This window comes from Protomyctophum parallelum (genome assembly GCF_964188405.1).
Source record: "Protomyctophum parallelum genome assembly, chromosome: 1".
Lineage (NCBI taxonomy): Eukaryota > Metazoa > Chordata > Actinopteri > Myctophiformes > Myctophidae > Protomyctophum > Protomyctophum parallelum.
The window spans coordinates 19,629,596-19,653,452 of record NC_139697.1 but is presented as its reverse complement, the minus strand read 5'-3'; positions in this window follow the sequence as shown (position 1 = coordinate 19,653,452).

The following is a 23,857-nucleotide window of genomic DNA, read 5'->3' as shown; positions in this document are numbered from 1 at the left end:
GTATACGAGCAGAGACGGGAAAAATGTGTTTGTTTCTTCAGAGATGTGTTGTGTGTAGTGGAGTGAGTCTGGAGTGAATCTGAATCCCCCACCCCATGTTTCCCCTCACTGTCTTTTCCCTTTTTACCTCCTATGATGATTTCTTTTTTACTATATTATAGTTGTGTATATTCGTTCGTCTCTAAATGTTTTGATAAATTGAAAATGGTGGGCCCTATTGTATAAACAAGTGTAATGCTTTATGGTGTCGTCCACTCACAGTTTTTGTATTGAGTTGTACTTGAAATGTACTGTAATTCTGCACTGCAACTGCAACTGTTAATACATCAATCAATCAATCAAAAGTCGAGTGTATTGGGTGAATGGGCGATGTGGTCAAAATCAAATCACTATCTTTTGACCATATAAACCTCCTTGATATCGATACTGTGGGGATGAGCTTTAAAAAATAAATAAACAATGGGTAAAGGGAAATAATAATTGAACATCTATAGCAGTGGTTTTCAACCCTTTTCATATCAAGGTCCATAATTTATTCTGCATATGAGCCATGGACCATCATTTGATGACATTTAGCCTCTCAGACCCCAAACGTAGAATATGTTGTCGTCTTTGATCAAAAAAATAACAATTCTTCTACATTCTGTAATTCTTTGTAAATTAAGTCATGCAGATGTTTTAACAATGTAATTCTAGAGAGTGTAAAATGAAACCAAATGGAATATACGTGAGATTTGTATGCGAGATTGGTCCTCCCCATTTGACCCATCTCTTCAGAGCGGTGAGCCACAGCCGTGCCGCGCTCGGGGAATCATTTGTAGTTGATCTAACCACCTCCCCCCAATCCAACCCTTGATGCTGAGTGTCACTGTCAAGCAGGGAGGCATTGGGTCCCATTTTTACAGTCTTTGGGTATATGACCCGGCCGGGGATCAAACCCCAACCACGGCAATTTTCAGGGCAGATACTCTAACCACAAGGCCACTGAGCTGGCCTTGCCATTATTTCGGAGGATGATACACTCTCTCATATACTGGGTGTCCTGACTATAGACTAACTGGTAACGGTGAACGTCTAGGGTTTTAGACAAGTGGTGTGTGTGTTTTGTGCCAGGGACCCCAGAAGAGAACATTTGTGTTTTTTTCCTAAAACATTTGAGACTTTTCAGCATTTTTCAAAATGTATGAGAAGATGTACGAGCGTGCAGTATGGATAAAGTGGTTAAAATGATTACCCAATTTTAATATTGCATGCCTCAAGTACCACTAGTGGTATACACGTACCACAGGTTGAGAATCACTGGACTAGTATAGAATTCTGTACAAAATCTAATTAAAAAAAAACATCTTCAAAAACGTCATCATCTTCAGTCTATGGTTTTAATACGTATCAATTGGGTGATTTCAAAACATATTTGCGAACCACTGGACTATAAGGGCCAGTTCCCATCAGGCTGCTGACTAGGCAATGACTAATAAGCCCTGTCGCTTGTCAGTCATGCATGATCCCATTACATTGACACCATCACTTTATATGTGTATGAGTGGTTCTCCAACTTTCTTCGTGTCAAGGACCCCCCAAATTGATATGAACTTGGCCACGGACCGGCCCCCCATCTGAAAGTATTTTGAGGCAGGAACCTCCCGAAGCAAAGATATTACAAGCAGATCTACAAGCTCACAGCACGTCACTTTGTGCCACGCTATGATCTTGTGTATCTGCTATTTCCGTATAGCCAAAGTATAAAATACCGCTTAGAACTGTCTTTGTCACTTTATGTATAGCTGATATGCATTTTGCTTTGATAGTTTTACTTCTTATCATTATTTAAAATGTAAGTGCAATTCATAGGGGCGACTGTGGCTCAAGAGGTAGAGCAGGTCGTCCAATGATCCATGGGTCGGCGGTTCGAATCCCGGCTCCTCCTGTCTACATGTCGAAGTGTCCTTGGGCAAGACACTGAACCCCAAATTGCTCCCGATGTGCTGGTTGGTACCTTGCATGGCTTCTGCCGCAATCGGTGTATGAATGTGTGTGTGAATGGGTGAATGTAATGCACAATCTATGTAAAGCGCTTTGGATAAAGGCGCTATATAAATGCACCATTTACCATTTACCATGGGTAACTTGCACTAAATAGTTGTTGATTTGGCGTTGAATTAGACTCGGATTATAATGAAAAGGGAGAAAGAAATCAGCAAATCTCTAAGCCTTATAGAGCCAGAATTGACAAACCCCATGCAACCCAGGCCCCTGACCTCTGTTTAGTTTTATTTCTCATACTGTATGTCACAGAGAAAGACAACAGACATCACATTTCATACCATTATGTTGTTGTGCCGTATAAAGGACAACTGATAGAACTATTATATTGTATTCATTGTATTAATTAATATTCTACTACTGACTTTGATTTGTACTCTGAGTTCTCACAGTTATATCTGACCTGGGAAAGACGATTATATATCGCCTATATCGGGGGCATATATTACACGAAATGAATGCTTTGCTTACCCCAGACCAGTTCATTCATGAGGTTTATTTCATATAATAATAATACTCTAATATATTCTTTTAAATTCACATTGTTCTTCCTCACACGACGCTAACTAAAGGATCTACAGTGTGATTTGATGTCATACTTTGGACATAATCTTAGTTTGTTTTGTTTTATTGCTCTTAATTCTGTATCGTTTCTTTGTTAGTATACCGCTTTCAGTTTATAATTCTGTAAAGCACAGTGTAAACTGTGAAAGACAAGTGCGTGAAAAGGGAGTAATATAAATATGCAATTGTTGTTCTACCCTGACACAATCACATTTAAAATGTCTGCAGGTTCAAAAGAAGGGCTGGACGGACGGACAGACAGACAGACAGACCTGTATTGATCCCCCGCGGGGATTTCAGTCGCCCAGAGGCAGCACAGCAGTTAAGCGTTACAGAGTAAAGGTACAGTACTGTCCTTTACAGCAATACAAAGGCAAGAAAACCAATGAGAAGCATCACCAACATTACAGAACAACAGTATATACAATAGAATACACCAGTGGTTCCCCAACCGTTTCATGTCAAGGACCACCAAATGGTGTCAGGTGTAAAGGAGCAACTTGGACACTCAAGCATGAAGGAAGCATGAGTTCAAGTCCGTTGCTCTCCCCAGGTTGGCGGAGGGTGTGTAGAGCCCAGGATCACATTAGATGATTGACACAGGGGTGAAAAATGGGTTACAAAATCGTGGGATAAAAATATATAAAAAAAAGGACCACCAAATGGACACTAATTAACCCGCAGACTCCCATTTGAATAGATATGCCAACTTGCCAAGGACCCCCGCAAGAGAAGATTTTTACGATTCTCAACCCGTTTAAATTTCAAGGACCCCCCAGTTTGACATGCATTAGTCTACGGACCCCCGTTTAATGGCATTTCTATCTCTGGGATCCCCAATTTATATTGTAAAATCAATGTTAATTTAACTCAGAGTGTACAAAATGGAACCAAATGAACCCTAACGGGTCCATTAGGTTCCATTTGGACACACTCAGAGTTGCAGAACCATAAGGGTCCATTTGGTTCCACACTATCATTTAGCTGGGGACCCCCTGGAACTCCCTCAAGGACCCCTGGGGGTCCCCGGACCCCAGTTTGGGATTCTGGTATGCACCTATACAACTCTACTACAGTATGCAGAAAAACAACAACAACACAAGGTTACAGTCGGTGTCCTCACTGTCCATTACAATCAGTGCGATACCAATCAAACAAAGTGTCCGTTTCAATCAGTGCACTGCAAGAGAGAAGTGACAGTGTTCACAGTGCAATCAGTGCAATAATGGAGATGCCACAGAAGAGAGAGAACTTGTTCAGTAGCCTATTGTTATAGTGCTATGCTGAGCAGCAGCATACGGCTGTCTGCTGTTACACTTTCTGACCAGTAGTTGTCAGCAGAGGACTGAGGCTGTGGTTCTCAGCTCCAATATCCCTGCAGCGGCCTCACAATCATGTATACTTAATCCATTTTGGACTGAGATCGATTAAAAAAAAGGCTTAAAAATCCAAAAAATAATAATCTGAAAAACCCATGTTTCTATGTCAGTGGTGGTCAACCTTTTTCATGTCAAGGACCCCCAGAATTATCTATATTGGGCCACCGACCCCCATCTCAAAATATGTAGTTCCAGGGACCCCCCCAGAAGCCAATATTTTAGTTAAAAATGTTCGCTCTGAAATATATATTCAAAGATTTGCACCACAAGGCACATTGTCACGACTTTTCAAAAAATAGCAGACCTATACAAGCTCGTAGCGCGCCACCAAAATGGGCTAAGCCAGGATCTTCCACTGCATGCTTATCTGTTTCCTCTACCACCTCCTAATGGAGCTGTAAATCCGGAATTGTAAAACAAAAAACGTAAGGTAGAGGCTTTAGAATACCCTGGCCGAAATGTGTGCCCTGTGTGTTGTTTCAGTGCTGCTATGGAATCTTGTAGCTTGTGTTCTTATTACTGACCATGCAATGCGAACGGACATGTAAAGTACTGATCATAAATACGTGCGGCTCTGTTTTCCTATTTATTTCCGAATTCCTGAATACTACAGCATACTGTAGCTATATGCACTGTACTTAACTTGATAGGCGACGTCATGCACCCTCTGCCATTATTATTAGCTAATATCCCATTTCACGCTTGGCATGACCCCCCGGACCCCCAGCACATTTCTCCACATTATGCATAATAGTATACATCTTACAATTGACTAGCTATAGCACATTGTTAGCTCTAGTTATTCTTTTGCCTGAGTCGAGTCTAATGTCGCACTGTAGCCTACAGTATGCCCGCGTGGTTTATCGCCTAGTCCCGCATTAATGAGAAAATTATTTGTATTGAACCTCACACTTGGCAATAAACTGTTTCTCAGCAGCTCTGGGTACACAGTCAAAACCCTCAGTGTTAATTTGACTCTGACAGTGTACACATGAAACCAGATGGGATATATAGTGGAGACAAGTCCCTGGAACAACATACTTTCAGATGGGGGTCGGCGGCCAATTACATACATTTTTGCGGGTCCTTGACATGAAAATGTTTCAGAACGACTGACATAGAAACATGAGGTTATTCAGAAAACTGTCAGGATTTAGAAGGCATTTGGTCTAAATGGTAAGAGTGCACTCAGGAGTTTACAGTAACAGTATACTATATTAAAAAAATCTATTCTATTATCTATTCAGATAGAGAAGAATGGGAAAAGGAAGAAGGTGGAGGAGGGAACAATAGTTGATAGTATTGTCACTGTGCAGTTATCTGTCTCATGTCTTTGTGTGTGCGGGCCTGTCTTCACGTTACTAAGCTACTCATTTCCTTAAACAGAGTCCCATTGACCCAAATATAACCCTTTATCCCCGTCGTTATGGAATGACACCACGCGCGTACACACACACACACACACACACACACACACACACACACACACACACACACACACACACACACACACACACACACACACACACACACACACACACACACACACACACACACCCACACACACACACACTCTGCAGGCTGTGCCGTGTGTGTCACCAGTGTGACCCAGACTGCACTTCCTGCTCACCAGACGCCTACGACTAGCCACATGCAGACAACGCGCGCGCACGCACGCACTCACGCACACACATGTGCACACAGATACTCACACGTGACGTGTGTCCAGAACAACGCAAACGAATATGCACAAGTGTACGCACACGCACACACACACACACACACACACACACACACACACACACACACACACACACACACACACACACACACACACACACACAGACTGGCACGAGGCCTGACACCACCAGATGGAGGTGCTGACATAGACAGAGCTGATAACGGGGTTATCGTCATCACTCCTACTTACACTCTGACGACCTTGGGCCTCACACACACACACACACAACACACACACACAGGCTGTTATCTGTGGTCATCGGTCCCCCTGCTCTCGTCACACTACTGTCCCTCTTATCAGCATCTCTCTGCCCTGAGCTGTACGACTCATCCTCCAGAGAGAGAGAGAGAGAGAGAGAGAGAGAGAGAGAGAGAGTGAGAGAGAGAGAGAGAGAGAGAGACCACACAGGGAGAGATGAAGAGAGAGTTACAGATAAAGGGAGAGAGAATAACAGAGAGGGGGCGAAGATAGCGAAAAAGGAAGATTTCACAGGTGAGGAATATGAAGGGACGTGGGAGAGAGGGGAAGAGAGGAGATGTTGTGTGTGTGTGTGTGTGTGTGTGTGTGTGTGTGTGTGTGTGTGTGGGTGGGGCGGGGGTTGGGCTGTGATAGCAACATTTAAAGTGTAGACAGACACACATATACAGTCAGACTGTTGAAGGGACAGAAGGGGAGAGAGAAAGAGAGAGAGAGTAGTGTGTGTGTGTGTGTGTGTGTGGTGTGTGTGTGCTGTGCGTGCGTGCGTGGTGTTCCATTGCTGAGGTGAGAGTGCTGGAGTCCAGACACAGTTCGTCTGTGTGTATATCTTGTCTCGTTGCACATCCCAGTCCCTTTGCTCTTACAGTTGCTCTGTTATTTGTAGTCCTATATCTTTCCACACGGTGCAGTCAGTAAAACGCACACACGTATGTCAAGTTCATTTTTTTTTGCCATTTCTTACCCTAACCTTTAAAGCTGTAGTTGGTTGTACTCTTGAACAAAAAAAAGCCGAATCGACAAGCTCACAGGTGAGTCGCACTGCACTACGGTTTTTGATAGCAGACACCAGCATGCAACTATACTATTTGAACAGACTGCCGAGCACATACTGTACTGTATATCAGTGGTTTTCAGCCCTTTTCATATCAAGGCCCATTATCTATATTCTGCATCAGAGCCGAAGAGTTTGATCAATCCTCATGGGGGCCTCGTCCCCCCACCCCCCCGCAGCCAAGCCCGCCTCCCCCGCACCCCCCCCCCCGCCGCAGCGCGGAAAAAAATAAGTTGTTTTCGCTGGTACTTTTAAAGCAGCTTCTATAGGCCAATGTCCAAGCCAAGGTGAGGACTTTCAGGAATATATTATTTTTTATTATGAGAGAGAGAGAGAGAGAGGAGAGAGAGAGAGAGGAGAGAGAGATGAGAGGGAGAGAGAGAGAGAGAGAGGGAGATATAGAGAGATACGGGAGAGAGAGAGGAGAGAGAAGGAGAGAGAGAGTCATAGCTGGCGGCGGGTGCGTACCTTGGGTACCTTTGGGTAGGCTACAGAATTGCGTTGGGGGGGGACTGTCGCGGGCCGAGCGAAGCGAGGCCGCCGCCGCAGATTTATTTATTTATTTATTTCCCAAATGGTCTAAAAATGAGTTCTTTAGCATACTTTTACATTGAATTAGCCTATACACAGACAGCGACTGATCAGCCTATTTTGGACGATATGGGGTCTTTTCTCGAGTCAGTGTGTAGTTCACTAGTCTGTGGTTAGGTCTCTTTGGTGAATTCTTGATCAGTGTTGGGCGCGTTCGGAAATAGCGCACTGAGCCCACTGTGCAATGCAAACTAATAGGCGAGTGTGCTCCGGTGTGGTATTTCCGAACGCGCCCTTTATGTCACGCCTCAAGAACAACTACAAAAGAAACAGATTAGCACTTTTTAACACCTCTTGGACGGCCGGTGTCTCTCAAGACAGACTGTTGCCTGAGGAACAACAGGGGAGGCGCTGTTTTCCCGAATATTTGACGATGGGATTCTCAGATTGCCGGCGGAGAGGTCCAAAATGTTCGGAATTCCCAGAAAATATGTAATGTAAATGTAAAATGTCCACGAAAATCTTCATGGGGGCCGAAAGGGGCCCTAGGATTCTTCATGGGGGCCATGGCCCCGTGGCCCCCACAGACTCTACGTCGCTGTTCTGCATTATCTGAGCGACGCACCGCCATTTGATGAGATTTAGACTTGCAGGCCCAAAACAAAAGAATATGTACACATTTCCATGCTGTATTGATGTTGGTACCATTAGGTGTGTGTGTGTGTGTGTGTGTGTGTGTGTGTGTGGCTGTGTGTGGCTGTGTGTACTGTGTGTGTGTGGCTGTGTGTACTGTGTGTGTAGCAGAGGGCACTTGTTCTGTTTAGGGGGCTATGAATGAACAGCCTATTATTTTACATATAGAATGTTGAGCCTGTGAGTTAAGTGGATGGTCTCTCTCTCTCTCTCTCTCTCTCTCTCTCTCTCTCTCTCTCTCTCTCTCTCTCTCTGTGTACCCTTCCACCTTTCTACCACCCAGAGACCTCCTCAACTCAACCCCTCCTCCCCACCCTGACCATTTAAGCTCTAACAAGTGCCCTCATAGTTAATGAAATTTCCCCCGTCTCTGCTCAAATTTCTGCCATTAATCTTACTGTCCCTCCACTCACTTTTCATCCACTCACCTCTTAATAACCCAGCTCTCCTCCCCTCTCCTTCTCTCTCATCCCTTCCTATGTCCCTTTCTCTTCTCTTCTCTTCTCTCTCTCTCTCTCTCTCTCTCTCTCTCTCTCTCTCTCTCTCTCTCCCTCTCACACCGCTCCCTCCATCCCTTCCTCGTCTTCCTCATTTGCCCGTGTGTAATCGTATGCACAGAGAGTGCAAGGGGAGGAAGAGGAGGAGGAGGGCGGGACACACTGGGCCAACATTTGCCCAGGCTCGGAGGCCCTGGGATCGATGCGTGGTCTTAAGTTTATCTGATTTTTATCAGCGGGGGCCGACAGGGGGCCAGGTCGATGGGGCCGTGCCCGCGTCAAGTTGACCTTTTCAGGGACGACGGCGAGAGAGCTCCCCCCCGGGACCCCCGCGGTCCCCCGCCGCCGTCTGACTGGCACGAGTCTGTTGCGCTCAGCGACAAAGTCTGCAGAGACGTCTATATCGGCGCGCGGCGCGTCTGACAGGGCCCGGCTGTTGTATTTATAAACTGTCCTTTGGCCGTGACACTTTGCCGATGATCGCGCGCCTAATTTATGCGGGCAAATCTCCTCGGTGCAAAAAATGAAAGCTAATAGAGTCATTAGCTGCTAATTCGGGCCGGGATACCTTGTATAAATTGGCTTACTTTGTAAAGCCTTCCCCCGATGATACCTCTGTCCATCCCTTTCCTTTCTCTCTCTCTCTATCTCTCTCTCACTCACTCTCATCCAAAACATGGTACATTGGTACACAGACTGCACACTCTTGAGCACACACATGATGTGTAAGTGGCTAAATGGTTGATGGTGTGTGTTTGTTTAATGGTGTGTGAGGCAGGATCCCTAATGTGTATGCATATGTGCGTGTGTCCGTGTGTGTACACGTGCTTGCACGTGCATGTGTAAGCATGTGTGAAGAGAGAGCTGCATCGTTTGCACCGCTACACAGTCAAATCCGTATTGTTAAATTAACTGTTCAATGCAGTGCTGTCTAATCTCAAACAAGACTTAGTTTAGCACTCCAGATTTTACAGCGTATCGTTTTTTACAGAGATACTGTATATCACACGTCCAAACTCAACATAGCAGAGTCAAGTTAGAGGTGTGTGTGTGTGTGTGTGTGTGTGTGTGTGTGTGTGTGTGTGTGTGTGTGTGTGTGTGTGTGTGTGTGTGTGTGTGTGTGTGTGTGTGTGTGTGTGTGTGTGTGTGTGTGTGTGTGTGTGTGTGTGTGTGTGTGTGTGTGTGTGTGTGTGTGTGTGTGTGTGTGTGCGTGCGTGCGTGCGTGCGTGCGTGCGTGCGTGCTGCGCGCAGCGCAGCGCGTGCGTGCGTGCGCGCGCGTGTGCGTGATGCCAGTCCGTTCCTGCTGATGCTTACTGTATACGTGGTGCTGCTGGCCGATGGCCTGATTATGACATTAAATGTTTATGAGGATTGATCTGCGATTGGCACCCAGTGCGGATCCTTTCATATCCTCACTGGCCCAGTGCTTAACGGCACACTGATGGATGCACAATGATCTCCGATAGAAGGTGACACACACACACACACACACACACACACACACACACACACACACACACCCACCCTCACACATGCATGTCAACAAAATGGTCAATTCTCACGGCGGCGTGGCTCCTATGGGGAGAGCCGTGTGGAGGAGGGTCCTGTCCTGTCCTGTCTTGTCTGTCTGTCCGTCCTGGTACTGAATCCACTCGTCATGGCTGTTACATGTCTTGTTGCATGCTGCCAGTTGTCCAAGGAAGTAAATGCATGGATGTCTTTCACTCAACACTTAATATACGTTTTATTTTATTTATATCTAGCTTTGTAAAACTTAAATTCCTACCCTGGCAGCCAATGGAGGGTCGGATTGTGCTGAAACTGGTGTCATTGGTACACTGACGTCCAAGATTCATATGGAGGCATGCGGGTTTAATAACATTGTTATCATACCTGGTCCTGCTCAGAGAATCAAACATCCATACCGCCCCAAAGAGGAATACACGTTGGCCAGGGGAAATAATGGGCTCCACTGGGTTTCTCTTCTCCGCTACACTGACAGACAGTGTACAACCTGGACCTGGATTTGACAGTGTACAGCACACGGAGACACCATTTCCTTTCACATTAGCACTCGCAGACACTTGCGGGACTATTTCTTTACATTCTGATGTATTATACTATTTATTGAATACGTGATTTATGTGGTCGTAGCTTGTCGCGGTTATTTTGGGCACCTCCCGAGTGTGGATGTAGTGTATTCGTGCATATAGGGTGATGCCAAAAAAATGAATATGCATGCTCAGCAAAGGGTCCTTGGAAAGAATACATGTAAAATAAAATACATTTATCTTCCATTCTTTAAGCAGCAATAACTTCAGCAGTATCCAGCAGAGTGAAAATGGCAACAAACATGTTGTTTACTAAAGTGATGAAATTAGACCCACAAATGGCATCTAATTATTGTGTCAGTAGACTCCCTGTAACTGCCATTTAGCCTGCTCTGCTAATGCAACCACGACGATTTGTGCCCTGCAATAAGTATGTTTAGTGGTGGAAAAATTACTCTTTTTCTTTTTTATTTAATTAAAAGTATCAATCAATACTGAAATGTAGAAACAAAATACCCTGTACAGTATTTGAATACTGAACTTTTACCTGTAACAGAGTCTCTGTTACAGGTACAAGTTTGGTATTCAAATTTCAAAAGTACAAAAGTATTGGCATCAGACAATGTACTTAAAGTACCAAAAGTAAAAGTAGTCATTATGCAGAGTTTTAGAAATCTCGTGACGCTTTGTGAGCTTAGACCGGCTATTTTCCAATAAAATATATGAAATGAAATACTATAGGGCTGAAGTGGATTATGTATGTTTTGTAATAATAATAATCCAAATCTATGAAGTGACTTTAGCAGATCTACAAGCGCACAAGGCGTCGCATCGCAATGTTTTTGTATAAAAGTACAATATTTGCCTCTGAGATGTAGTGCAGTAGTACTGAAAATTGGAAGTACTCCAGTAAATAAAGAAATAAATAAAAATGGTATACTTAACAGTTTGACTGTTTTTTACGATTAACCCGCATTTTAATCAACCCCCCTTCACTGCCGAGATTGTTGTATTACCTTTAGAGCACACGCTGAATTATTTGGGCTTTTAATCCGCGAAAATCGAGCGAAAATAGCTCCCCCCGTTTGTTATGAACGATCGAACCACCCGCCATCTTGCTACACCGAGAAGAGGCAGCACAGGACCCGCCTCCATGAGGCGTTGAACCCAATGCGTTTGCATTGGCCTCAATTTCCCAGAAGCCCTAGCAGCTCACAGCATGTGACGATTTCCGGTTCATTGTCAACACGAAATGCACCTCCTCTCTTCCTAAGCGGCGAAAAAGAATTTTCTTTTTTTTGTTTACATTACGGCGGATTAAACACATAAAACAAAAGTCGCGTAAGTCTTTTATGGCAGCGACATTAACCTGGAGTAATCCATTCCCGGCACGGAAACTGTTAACCCATTCTGACCTGAGATCAGATTCATACGAGGTTTCCACTGGACACACACTGGTCTGATTAAGTACATTATTTGAGTAAATGCACTTTACACCAATGAGAAGGTTTATAGCAACAAGCTACAGACCACAGAAACCCAGAGCCTTGGCATATTGGTGAGTCATGGTCATGGAAAAAGAGTCCAGTTCTTCCGCCAGTGGTGGAAAAAGTACTTGCATTTTTTACTTAAGTAAAAGTATCAATACTGCAATGTAGAACTACTTCGTTATAAGTAAAAGTATACGGAATTCAAATTGTACTTGAGTAAAGGTACGAAAGTATTGGTATCAAAATGTACTTACCAGTAATAATAATCAAAATCTACAAAGTAACTAGTAACTAAAGTTGTCACATAATTGTAGTGACGCAAAAGTACAATATAGTTCTCTCTGAAATGTAGTTGAGTGGAAATAAAAGTACTGGAAATTTGACATACTCAAGTAAAGTAGGCCTACAAATACCTCAAAATTGTATACTACTTAAGTAAAAGTACTTAGTTATTTTGCACCACTGTGTTCCGCTCATCCCGTGTCTGTTTGTAGCCAGCGCTCTTAACACTGAAATATGCAGGAACACGTCGTGGAGAACCATTGTGCCAATTCTCTAAAATAGACGAAACATCCAACAATCCCTGTTTGTTTTCCCTGGAAGAGCTCCCGCGCTCCCCAGAGCAAGGTCCAGGAAACATCCCCACCCGCGCCCCGTGACCGCTTTTTCGAGACGTAATACATGGGAATGTGTGAGAATAAACAATCTGCAAAAACAGACCTGTCTCTTCATTGAGATATAGTTAGTCATATATTCATTATTATAAAATAAACTCTACCAAAGTCTCAGAAATGTCATTTGGTTCAGAAGTGGAGAGAACACAAAATGACTGGTATACATTCCCAGATGCTCATCAATCTGAATGCAGGCTAAAAAATCCATTTTCATGGATCAACTTCAACTGGAAGCTTCTTTTACTCTTTGTCATAAGGGAGGACCCTGGTTTAAGAGAAGAACGTATTGGATTCCCCAATGCTAAAAAGCATTTAAGGAACAAAAATATAAAAAAGAGAGTTGGATGCGGGAGATGTGTAAATTTGATAATTTCTCATTTGTATGTGCTGCCATGCACACATCTCACTCATTCCAGGCCAAGATCAGATTTGAAAACGCAACGCTATACTTCAGACATTGAGAAATAAATAATTAAACCGATCCAATTACTTCATTAATTATTTCATTAATCATAAGGCTCACGAATCTCCTTCCCTTCCATTCGTCATGCAGCTCAATGGCTTCATTACAGATCAATGTGGAGCCGTACCCGTCGAGAGTCGTGCACTGTCATCGTCGAGATTAATCAAGATGTTGCTTGCATGCGGAATGGGGCTTCGGAGCAATCACTATGGTAACCAGCATGTAACACTTGGAGCAATCTGGGAGCTGTAATTCCCCTGCTTTCAAAGTGCTGTGTTAACTGTACAAAACGTGTTGATTTCATTTTACCTCAGTTTATCCCTAGTTTGACCTGTCACATGTGACGTGCTAGACTTAAAGCAAAAAGGATTGCCTGCATAAAGGTACCCCAACTTTCAGCAGCTGTCACAAAGTTTCGCAAGGGAGTTGGGTTGGAACACATTTTAGAGGTGATAGTAGACACCTTTATGAACACATTTTGTGAGAAAGCTATATTGGTAGGCTTTTTTTCCCTAGATTGGTCTAAAATTCGGCTAACTATTCTAACTATATGTTTTTCATGGTTTTCGATGATAAAAAACAAAAATGATGATTATTACGCTTTTCGTCGAAATCCGAAATAGTTTTTCATTATTTTCATAAAAGAATATCGTCAGAAATTTCATGTAGTTTTTCATGGTTTTTATCATGTTTTCATCATAGAAAATCATGAAAGATTACATACTATATTATGAACTTTCATGATTTTCATTAAAGAAAAATATCATCCAAAATCATGAAAATACTATATATGTCGTAGAAATCCATGAAAAACAACAACTGCAAATACTACTGCACTACTGTGATGTAAAAACCTTATTCACATGCAAAGAAGGACATGGTGTTAAACAGCAAAAAAGGCACTGGTAGTGGTACTCCTGGTTTACCGAGATGGGGTTCAACTCCCTGTGGTGCCCTGCTGACTCCACTTTCACCTAGAAACTCCATTCACACTTTTTATTATTCAGCTTACTGTGGAGACACATGCTGGAACTTTTTTACTTTTAAATGTTTTATAGTTTCTGAGTTATTTAACTTAAACGCCCAATGCATTCTCTATGGCAATAGCACAAACTTTGGCATGCTACTAGTCCTACATACTTACACCTAGCAACCCCATTCTAGCCTACTTAGGTTCATCTTACGGTGGACATGTTTGCCTGAAAAGGAATCTTTGAAATGTTTCATAGTTTTAGAAATATAGTGCTTTCAAATTTACAATGGGGCTCAATGGCAGACATTGGCACGTCAAAAATCACTTTCACCTAGAAACTCCATTCACACTTTTTATTATTCAGCTTACTGTGGAGACACATGCTGGAACTTTTTACTTTGAAATGTTTTATAGTTTCTGAGTTATTTAACTTAAACGCCTAATGCATTCTCTATGGCAATAGCACAAACTTTGGCATGCTACTAGTCCTACATACTTACACCTAGCAACCCCATTCTAGCCTACTTATAGGTTCATCTTACGGTGGACATGTTTGCCTGAAAAGGAATCTTTGAAATGTTTCATAGTTTTAGAAATATAGTGCTTTCAAATTTACAATGGCAGACATTGGCACGTCAAAAATCACTTTCACCTACCCAGCTAACATGTCCATCTGGGCCCAATTGGGTTTTGACATGGGCTATGGGCATGGGTTCCAAGTGGGCCGTGCACCCAGTTTTCACAAAGGGCCCACCCGTGTTAGCCCATATGGGCTTACGTGGGTTTCTAACTGGATCTTAGGTGGTATCCAAATGGGCCATTTTATTTCAGAACCATGTGTGTGCGCCACCTATGTTTGCCTATATGGGTTTGAACTGGGATCTGATTGGGCCTTAAGTGGGTACCAGCTGGGCGAATTATATGTGACCCATGTAGGCCACACTTGTGTCCGCCCTCATTGTCTTCCGTCCTGTTTCTGTTGTCACCTGATGTCGATTGTTCATTCCTACGGATAGGATGCAGTGCGCCACATTGGCGGTGTTTCCAGTTTTCTGTAGTAGTTTCTTCAAGTGTTCAAACTTTATGACTGGATTGCACTCGATCTGTAGAGTCCTACATTACTATCTCCTACGATCAAGGGTTAGGGTTAGGGCACTGTAGCATGCTGTTTTTCATCATTTTTGAGGACGAAAATCACTCCGACACCATGGACTGTAGCCCATGGTCTGGAAGTGATTTTTTTTCTTTTTTCAAATCCTCGTTTTTCATCGTTTTTGACCATGGATTATAGCCGGTTTAGGGTTAGGTTCCACGGGCTAATAAAGTGTAAATTTGGGGGTCCTTGACAAGAAAAGGTTTGGGAACCACTGTTGTAGAGGGTCTATAGCAGGGGTGTCAAACTCATTTTGGGGCAAGGGCCACATTGCGCGAAAGGTGACTTGATGAGGGCGTTTTTTGAATTTTTGATTTTTTTTTAATCCTGGTTTTTTATAATTTTTGACCATGGGCTATAGCCCATACCGTAAAAAAAAAAACATGGGTTATAGCTAGTGGTGGGGAAAAAAATCGATTAGTCAATTAATCGCGATGCCATCATGGGCGATAATTCATCGATGCACAAATGTCAAACATCGATTATATAATGTATTTTTTTTTACCGGAGCAAAATGGCGGAACTAATCTGCGACTGCGCTGTGTCGTCGTACCGGACCGTTTAGAGTGACGCACACAGCGCTCGCACACGCTTTAGCTCAACAACCAAAACAGAACGAGTTACCAACGCGGAGGGGAAGAGAAAAAAGATGACAGAAAGGGAACATTTTGGATTGTATGAAGTTGAGGGGACACGAGAACTCTATAAAACTCACACCATCGACCGCCTGTGAAATGTGGCCGAGATGGGACGATGTAGTGTGGCTCCAAAGTGCTAACATGGCCCGGAATCCGTCGCTCCCCACGACCGAATGTGAACGTAAATCCTTTGAAATAAAAGTGCCGATGGACTTCGTAATTCTAGTCGCCTTTTCTGAGTGCATGGGCAGCTGTCCGTGTGTTCAGAATCGGGATGGTTGTCTTGACTGCATCTCTGGATGTCAGTGGGCAATATGGTCTTGTACACGTTGTGAGTTGTATCGAGTTCCCGTGTCCCCTCAACATCATAGGATCCAAAATGTTGCCATATACTTGTAAAATACTTTTAAACCAAATGCGTTTGTGTGCAAACAAACAGAAAGGTGCAACATAATAGTCTCAACAACTACCCCAAAGCTTCCTTAATGACACTTCAGTAACTGAAAATTAAATCCCTGAATAAGGAAACAAAGAAAAGCACCTTTTTTGTCCTAACAAAGAATAAAGGCAATTTGACAGAGTGCTGCTGACCTCAACCGAAATCCTGCCCATGTATTTCTATGACATGACATCTTATGTCATTATTAATATTATTGTATGCTTGTACAAACTCATTATTTTTTTCTTTTTAAAGAAAGCTGCTTATTGCTGTTCTGTATTTGGCCACGGACACCCATCTGAAAATATTTTCTTCTATGGACCCCCCCAGAAGCAAAGATTTTAGTTAAAAACGTGCACTGTGAAAGAATATATATATTCATAATCATTAGAAAGCACTTTGTTTATTAGTCACACAGTGACTGAGTGATTAACAGTGCGTGATTAATCATGATTAATCGGGATTAATCGAATCATAACATAGCTCAATTAATCAGGATTAATCGGGATTAATCGAATCGTGACCCTCGGAAACGATGTGTAATCGCATCGCCAGGTACCTGGCGATATCCGCCACTAGTTATAGCCTATCGTTTTTTGAATTTTAGATTTTTTTTAACCTCGTTTTTCATCATTTTTGAACATGGGCTATAGCCCATGCCGTACGGCATACTATAGCACGCCGTTTTTCATCATTTTTGAGGATTTGAAAAAAACCCCCAAAAAAACATGGGTTATAGCCCATCGTTTTTTTAATTTTTTTATTTTTTTTTAACCTCGTTTTTCATCATTTTTGAACATGGGCTATAGCCCATACCGTACGGCATACTATAGCACGCCGTTTTTCATCATTTTTGAGGATTTGAAAAAAATGAAAAAAAAAAAAAACGATGGGTTATAGCCCATCGTTTTTTGAATTTTTGATTCTTTTTTTTAACCTCGTTTTTCATCATTTTTGAACATGGGCTATGGCCCATACCGTACGGCATACTATAGCACGCTGTTTTTCATCATTTTTGAGGATTTGACAAAAAAAAACAAAAAACTAAACATGGGTTATAGCCCATCGTTTTTTAAATTTTTGAAAAAAAAATTAACCTCGTTTTTCATCATTTTTGAACATGGGCTATAGCCCATACCGTACGGCATACTATAGCACGCCGTTTTTCATCATTTTTGAGGATTTGAAAAAAATGAAAAAAAAAAAACATGGGTTATAGCCCATCGTTTTTTTAATTTTTGAAAAAGAAATGTATCCTCGTTTTTTTTTACCATCCCACTGAGAAATAGCCGGCTATTAGACGTGCGTCTAAAAATGGGATAAAAAACGTCTAAAAATAGACGTCTAAAACACGTCTATTTTTAGACGTGTTTTAGACGTCTATTTTTAGACGTTCTTTATCCCATTTTTAGACGCTCGTCTAATAGCCCATACCGTACGGCATACTATAGCACGCCGTTTTTCATCATTTTTGAGGATTTGAAAAAAATGAAAAAAAAACAAACATGGGTTATAGCCCATCGTTTTTTGAATTTTTGATTTTTTTTAACCTATTTTTTCATCATTTTTGAACATGGGCTATAGCCTATACCGTACGGCATACTATAGCACGCCGTTTTTCATCATTTTTGAGGATTTGAAAAAAATGAAAAAAAAAAAAACGATGGGTTATAGCCCATCGTTTTTTGAATTTTTGATTCTTTTTTTTAACCTCGTTTTTCATCATTTTTGAACATGGGCTATGGCCCATACCGTACGGCATACTATAGCACGCTGTTTTTCATCATTTTTGAGGATTTGACAAAAAAAAACAAAAAACTAAACATGGGTTATAGCCCATCGTTTTTTAAATTTTTGAAAAAAAAATTAACCTCGTTTTTCATCATTTTTGAACATGGGCTATAGCCCATACCGTACGGCATACTATAGCACGCCGTTTTTCATCATTTTTGAGGATTTGAAAAAAATGAAAAAAAAAAAACATGGGTTATAGCCCATCGTTTTTTTAATTTTTGAAAAAGAAATGTATCCTCGTTTTTTTTGACCATCCCACTGAGAAATAGCCGGCTATTAGACGTGCGTCTAAAAATGGGATAAAAAACGTCTAAAAATAGACGTCTAAAACACGTCTATTTTTAGACGTGTTTTAGACGTCTATTTTTAGACGTTCTTTATCCCATTTTTAGACGCTCGTCTAATAGCCCATACCGTACGGCATACTATAGCACGCCGTTTTTCATCATTTTTGAGGATTTGAAAAAAATGAAAAAAAAACAAACATGGGTTATAGCCCATCGTTTTTTGAATTTTTGATTTTTTTTAACCTATTTTTTCATCATTTTTGAACATGGGCTATAGCCTATACCGTACGGCATACTATAGCACGCCGTTTTTCATCATTTTTGAGGATTTGAAAAAAAAGAAGAAAAAAAAACGATGGGTTATAGCCCATCGTTTTTTGAATTTTTGATAAAAAAAATTAACCTCGTTTTTCAACATTTTAGAACATGGGCTATGGCCAATACCGTACGGCATACTATAGCACGCTGTTTTTCATCATCTTTGAGGATTTGACAAAAATGAAAAAAAAAAAAAACCTGGGTTATAGCCCATCGTTTTTTGAATTTTTGAATTTTCGGGGAAAAAAATTAACCTCGTTTTTCATCATTTTTGAACATGGGCTATAGCCCATACCGTACGGCATACTATAGCACGCCGTTTTTCATCATTTTTGAGGATTTGAAAAAAATGAAAAAAAAACAAAACATGGGTTATAGCCCATCGTTTTTTAAATTTTTGAAAAAAAAATGTATCCTCGTTTTTCATCATTTTTGACCATCCCACTGAGAAATAGCCGGCTATTAGACGTGCGTCTAAAAATGGGATAAAAAACGTCTAAAAATAGACGTCTAAAACACGTCTATTTTTAGACGTGTTTTAGACGTTTTTTATCCCATTTTTAGACGCTCGTTTTTCATCATTTTTGAACATGGGCTATAGCCCATCGTTTTTTGAATTTTTGAAAAAGAAATTAACCTCATTTTTCATCATTTTTGAACATGGGCTATAGCCCATACCGTACGGCATACTATAGCACGCCGTTTTTCATCCTTTTTGAGGATTTGAAAAAAACGAAAAAAAAAAAAACGATGGGTTATAGCCCATCGTTTTTTGAATTTTTGATTATTTTTTTTAACCTCGTTTTTCATCATTTTTGAACATGGGCTATGGCCAATACCGTACGGCATACTATAGCACGCTGTTTTTCATCATTTTTGAGGATTTGACAAAAATGAAAGAAAAAAAAACATGGGTTATAGCCCATCGTTTTTTGAATTTTAGATTTTTTTTTAACCTCGTTTTTCATCATTTTTGAACATGGGCTATAGCCCATACCGTACGGCATACTATAGCACGCCGTTTTTCATAATCTTTGAGGATTTGAAAAAAATGAAAAAAAAAAAAAAAAACATGGGTTATAGCCCATCGTTTCTTAAATTTTTGAAAAAAAAAATTATCCTCGTTTTTCATCATTTTTGACCATCCCACTGAGAAATAGCCGGCTATTAGACGTGCGTCTAAAAATGGGATAAAAAACGTGTTTTAGACTTCTATTTTTAGACGTTTTTGATCCCATTTTTAGACGCTCGTTTTTCATCATTTTTTAACATGGGCTATAGCCCATACCGTACGGCATACTATAGCACGCCGTTTTTCATCATTTTTGAGGATTTGAAAAAAATGAAAAAAAAAAAAACATGGGTTATAGCCCATCGTTTTTTGAATTTTTGAAAAAATAATTAACCTCATTTTTCATCATTTTTGAACATGGGCTATAGCCCATACCGTACGGCATACTATAGCACGCCGTTTTTCATCATTTTTGAGGATTTGAAAAAAATGAAGAAAAAAAAAAACGATGGGTTATAGCCCATCGTTTTTTGAATTTTTGATAAAAAAAATTAACCTAGTTTTTCATCATTTTTGAACATGGGCTATGGCCCATACCGTACGGCATACCGTATGGCATACTATAGCACGCTGTTTTTCATCATTTTTGAGGATTTGACCAAAATGAAAAAAAAAAAAAAAACATGGGTTATAGCCCATCGTTTCTTAAATTTTTGAAAAAAAAATGTATCCTCGTTTTTCATCATTTTTGACCATCCCACTGAGAAATAGCCGGCTATTAGACGTGCGTCTAAAAATGGGATAAAAAACGTGTTTTAGACTTCTATTTTTAGACGTTTTTGATCCCATTTTTAGACGCTCGTTTTTCATCATTTTTGAACATGGGTAATAGCCCATACCGTACGGCATACTATAGCACGCCGTTTTTCATCATTTTTGAGGATTTGACAAAAATGAAAAAAAAAAAAAACATGGGTTATAGCCCATCGTTTTTTGAATTTTTGAATTTTCGGGGAAAAAAATTAACCTCGTTTTTCATCATTTTTGAACATGGGCTATAGCCCATACCGTACGGCATACTATAGCACGCCGTTTTTCATCATTTTTGAGGATTTGAAAAAAATGGAAAAAAAAACTAAACATGGGTTATAGCCCATCGTTTTTTAAATTTTTGAAAAAAAAATGTATCCTCGTTTTTCATCATTTTTGACCATCCCACTGAGAAATAGCCGGCTATTAGACGTGCGTCTAAAAATGGGATAAAAAACGTCTAAAAATAGACGTCTAAAACACGTCTATTTTTAGACGTGTTTTAGACGTTTTTTATCCCATTTTTAGACGCTCGTTTTTCATCATTTTTGAACATGGGCTATAGCCCATCGTTTTTTGAATTTTTGAAAAAGAAATTAACCTAATTTTTCATCATTTTTGAACATGGGCTATAGCCCATACCGTACGGCATACTATAGCACGCCGTTTTTCATCATTTTTGAGGATTTGAAAAAAACGAAAAAAAAAAAAACGATGGGTTATAGCCCATCGTTTTTTGAATTTTTGATTATTTTTTTTAACCTCGTTTTTCATCATTTTTGAACATGGGCTATGGCCAATACCGTACGGCATACTATAGCACGCTGTTTTTCATCATTTTTGAGGATTTGACAAAAATGAAAAAAAAAAAAAACCTGGGTTATAGCCCATCGTTTTTTGAATTTTTGAATTTTCGGGGAAAAAAATTAACCTCGTTTTTCATCATTTTTGAACATGGGCTATAGCCCATACCGTACGGCATACTATAGCACGCCGTTTTTCATCATTTTTGAGGATTTGAAAAAAATGAAAAAAAAACAAAACATGGGTTATAGCCCATCGTTTTTTAAATTTTTGAAAAAAAAATGTATCCTCGTTTTTCATCATTTTTGACCATCCCACTGAGAAATAGCCGGCTATTAGACGTGCGTCTAAAAATGGGATAAAAAACGTCTAAAAATAGACGTCTAAAACACGTCTATTTTTAGACGTGTTTTAGACGTTTTTTATCCCATTTTTAGACGCTCGTTTTTCATCATTTTTGAACATGGGCTATAGCCCATCGTTTTATGAATTTTTGAAAAAGAAATTAACCTCATTTTTCATCATTTTTGAACATGGGCTATAGCCCATACCGTACGGCATACTATAGCACGCCGTTTTTCATCCTTTTTGAGGATTTGAAAAAAACGAAAAAAAAAAAAACGATGGGTTATATAGCCCATCGTTTTTTGAATTTTTGATTATTTTTTTTAACCTCGTTTTTCATCATTTTTGAACATGGGCTATGGCCAATACCGTACGGCATACTATAGCACGCTGTTTTTCATCATTTTTGAGGATTTGACAAAAATGAAAGAAAAAAAAACATGGGTTATAGCCCATCGTTTTTTGAATTTTAGATTTTTTTTTAACCTCGTTTTTCATCATTTTTGAACATGGGCTATAGCCCATACCGTACGACATACTATAGCACGCCGTTTTTCATAATTTTTGAGGATTTGAAAAAAATGAAAAAAAAAAAAAAAAACATGGGTTATAGCCCATCGTTTCTTAAATTTTTGAAAAAAAAAATTATCCTCGTTTTTCATCATTTTTGACCATCCCACTGAGAAATAGCCGGCTATTAGACGTGCGTCTAAAAATGGGATAAAAAACGTGTTTTAGACTTCTATTTTTAGACGTTTTTGATCCCATTTTTAGACGCTCGTTTTTCATCATTTTTTAACATGGGCTATAGCCCATACCGTACGGCATACTATAGCACGCCGTTTTTCATCATTTTTGAGGATTTGAAAAAAATGAAAAAAAAAAAAACATGGGTTATAGCCCATCGTTTTTTGAATTTTTGAAAAAATAATTAACCTCATCTTTCATCATTTTTGAACATGGGCTATAGCCCATACCGTACGGCATACTATAGCACGCCGTTTTTCATCATTTTTGAGGATTTGAAAAAAATGAAGAAAAAAAAAAACGATGGGTTATAGCCCATCGTTTTTTGAATTTTTGATAAAAAAAATTAACCTAGTTTTTCATCATTTTTGAACATGGGCTATGGCCCATACCGTACGGCATACCGTATGGCATACTATAGCACGCTGTTTTTCATCATTTTTGAGGATTTGACCAAAATGAAAAAAAAAAAAAAAACATGGGTTATAGCCCATCGTTTCTTAAATTTTTGAAAAAAAAATGTATCCTCGTTTTTCATCATTTTTGACCATCCCACTGAGAAATAGCCGGCTATTAGACGTGCGTCTAAAAATGGGATAAAAAACGTGTTTTAGACTTCTATTTTTAGACGTTTTTGATCCCATTTTTAGACGCTCGTTTTTCATCATTTTTGAACATGGGTAATAGCCCATACCGTACGGCATACTATAGCACGCCGTTTTTCATCATTTTTGAGGATTTGACAAAAATGAAAAAAAAAAAAAACATGGGTTATAGCCCATCGTTTTTTGAATTTTTGAATTTTCGGGGAAAAAAATTAACCTCGTTTTTCATCATTTTTGAACATGGGCTATAGCCCATACCGTACGGCATACTATAGCACGCCGTTTTTCATCATTTTTGAGGATTTGAAAAAAATGGAAAAAAAAACTAAACATGGGTTATAGCCCATCGTTTTTTAAATTTTTGAAAAAAAAATGTATCCTCGTTTTTCATCATTTTTGACCATCCCACTGAGAAATAGCCGGCTATTAGACGTGCGTCTAAAAATGGGATAAAAAACGTCTAAAAATAGACGTCTAAAACACGTCTATTTTTAGACGTGTTTTAGACGTTTTTTATCCCATTTTTAGACGCTCGTTTTTCATCATTTTTGAACATGGGCTATAGCCCATCGTTTTTTGAATTTTTGAAAAAGAAATTAACCTAATTTTTCATCATTTTTGAACATGGGCTATAGCCCATACCGTACGGCATACTATAGCACGCCGTTTTTCATCATTTTTGAGGATTTGAAAAAAACGAAAAAAAAAAAAACGATGGGTTATAGCCCATCGTTTTTTGAATTTTTGATTATTTTTTTTAACCTCGTTTTTCATCA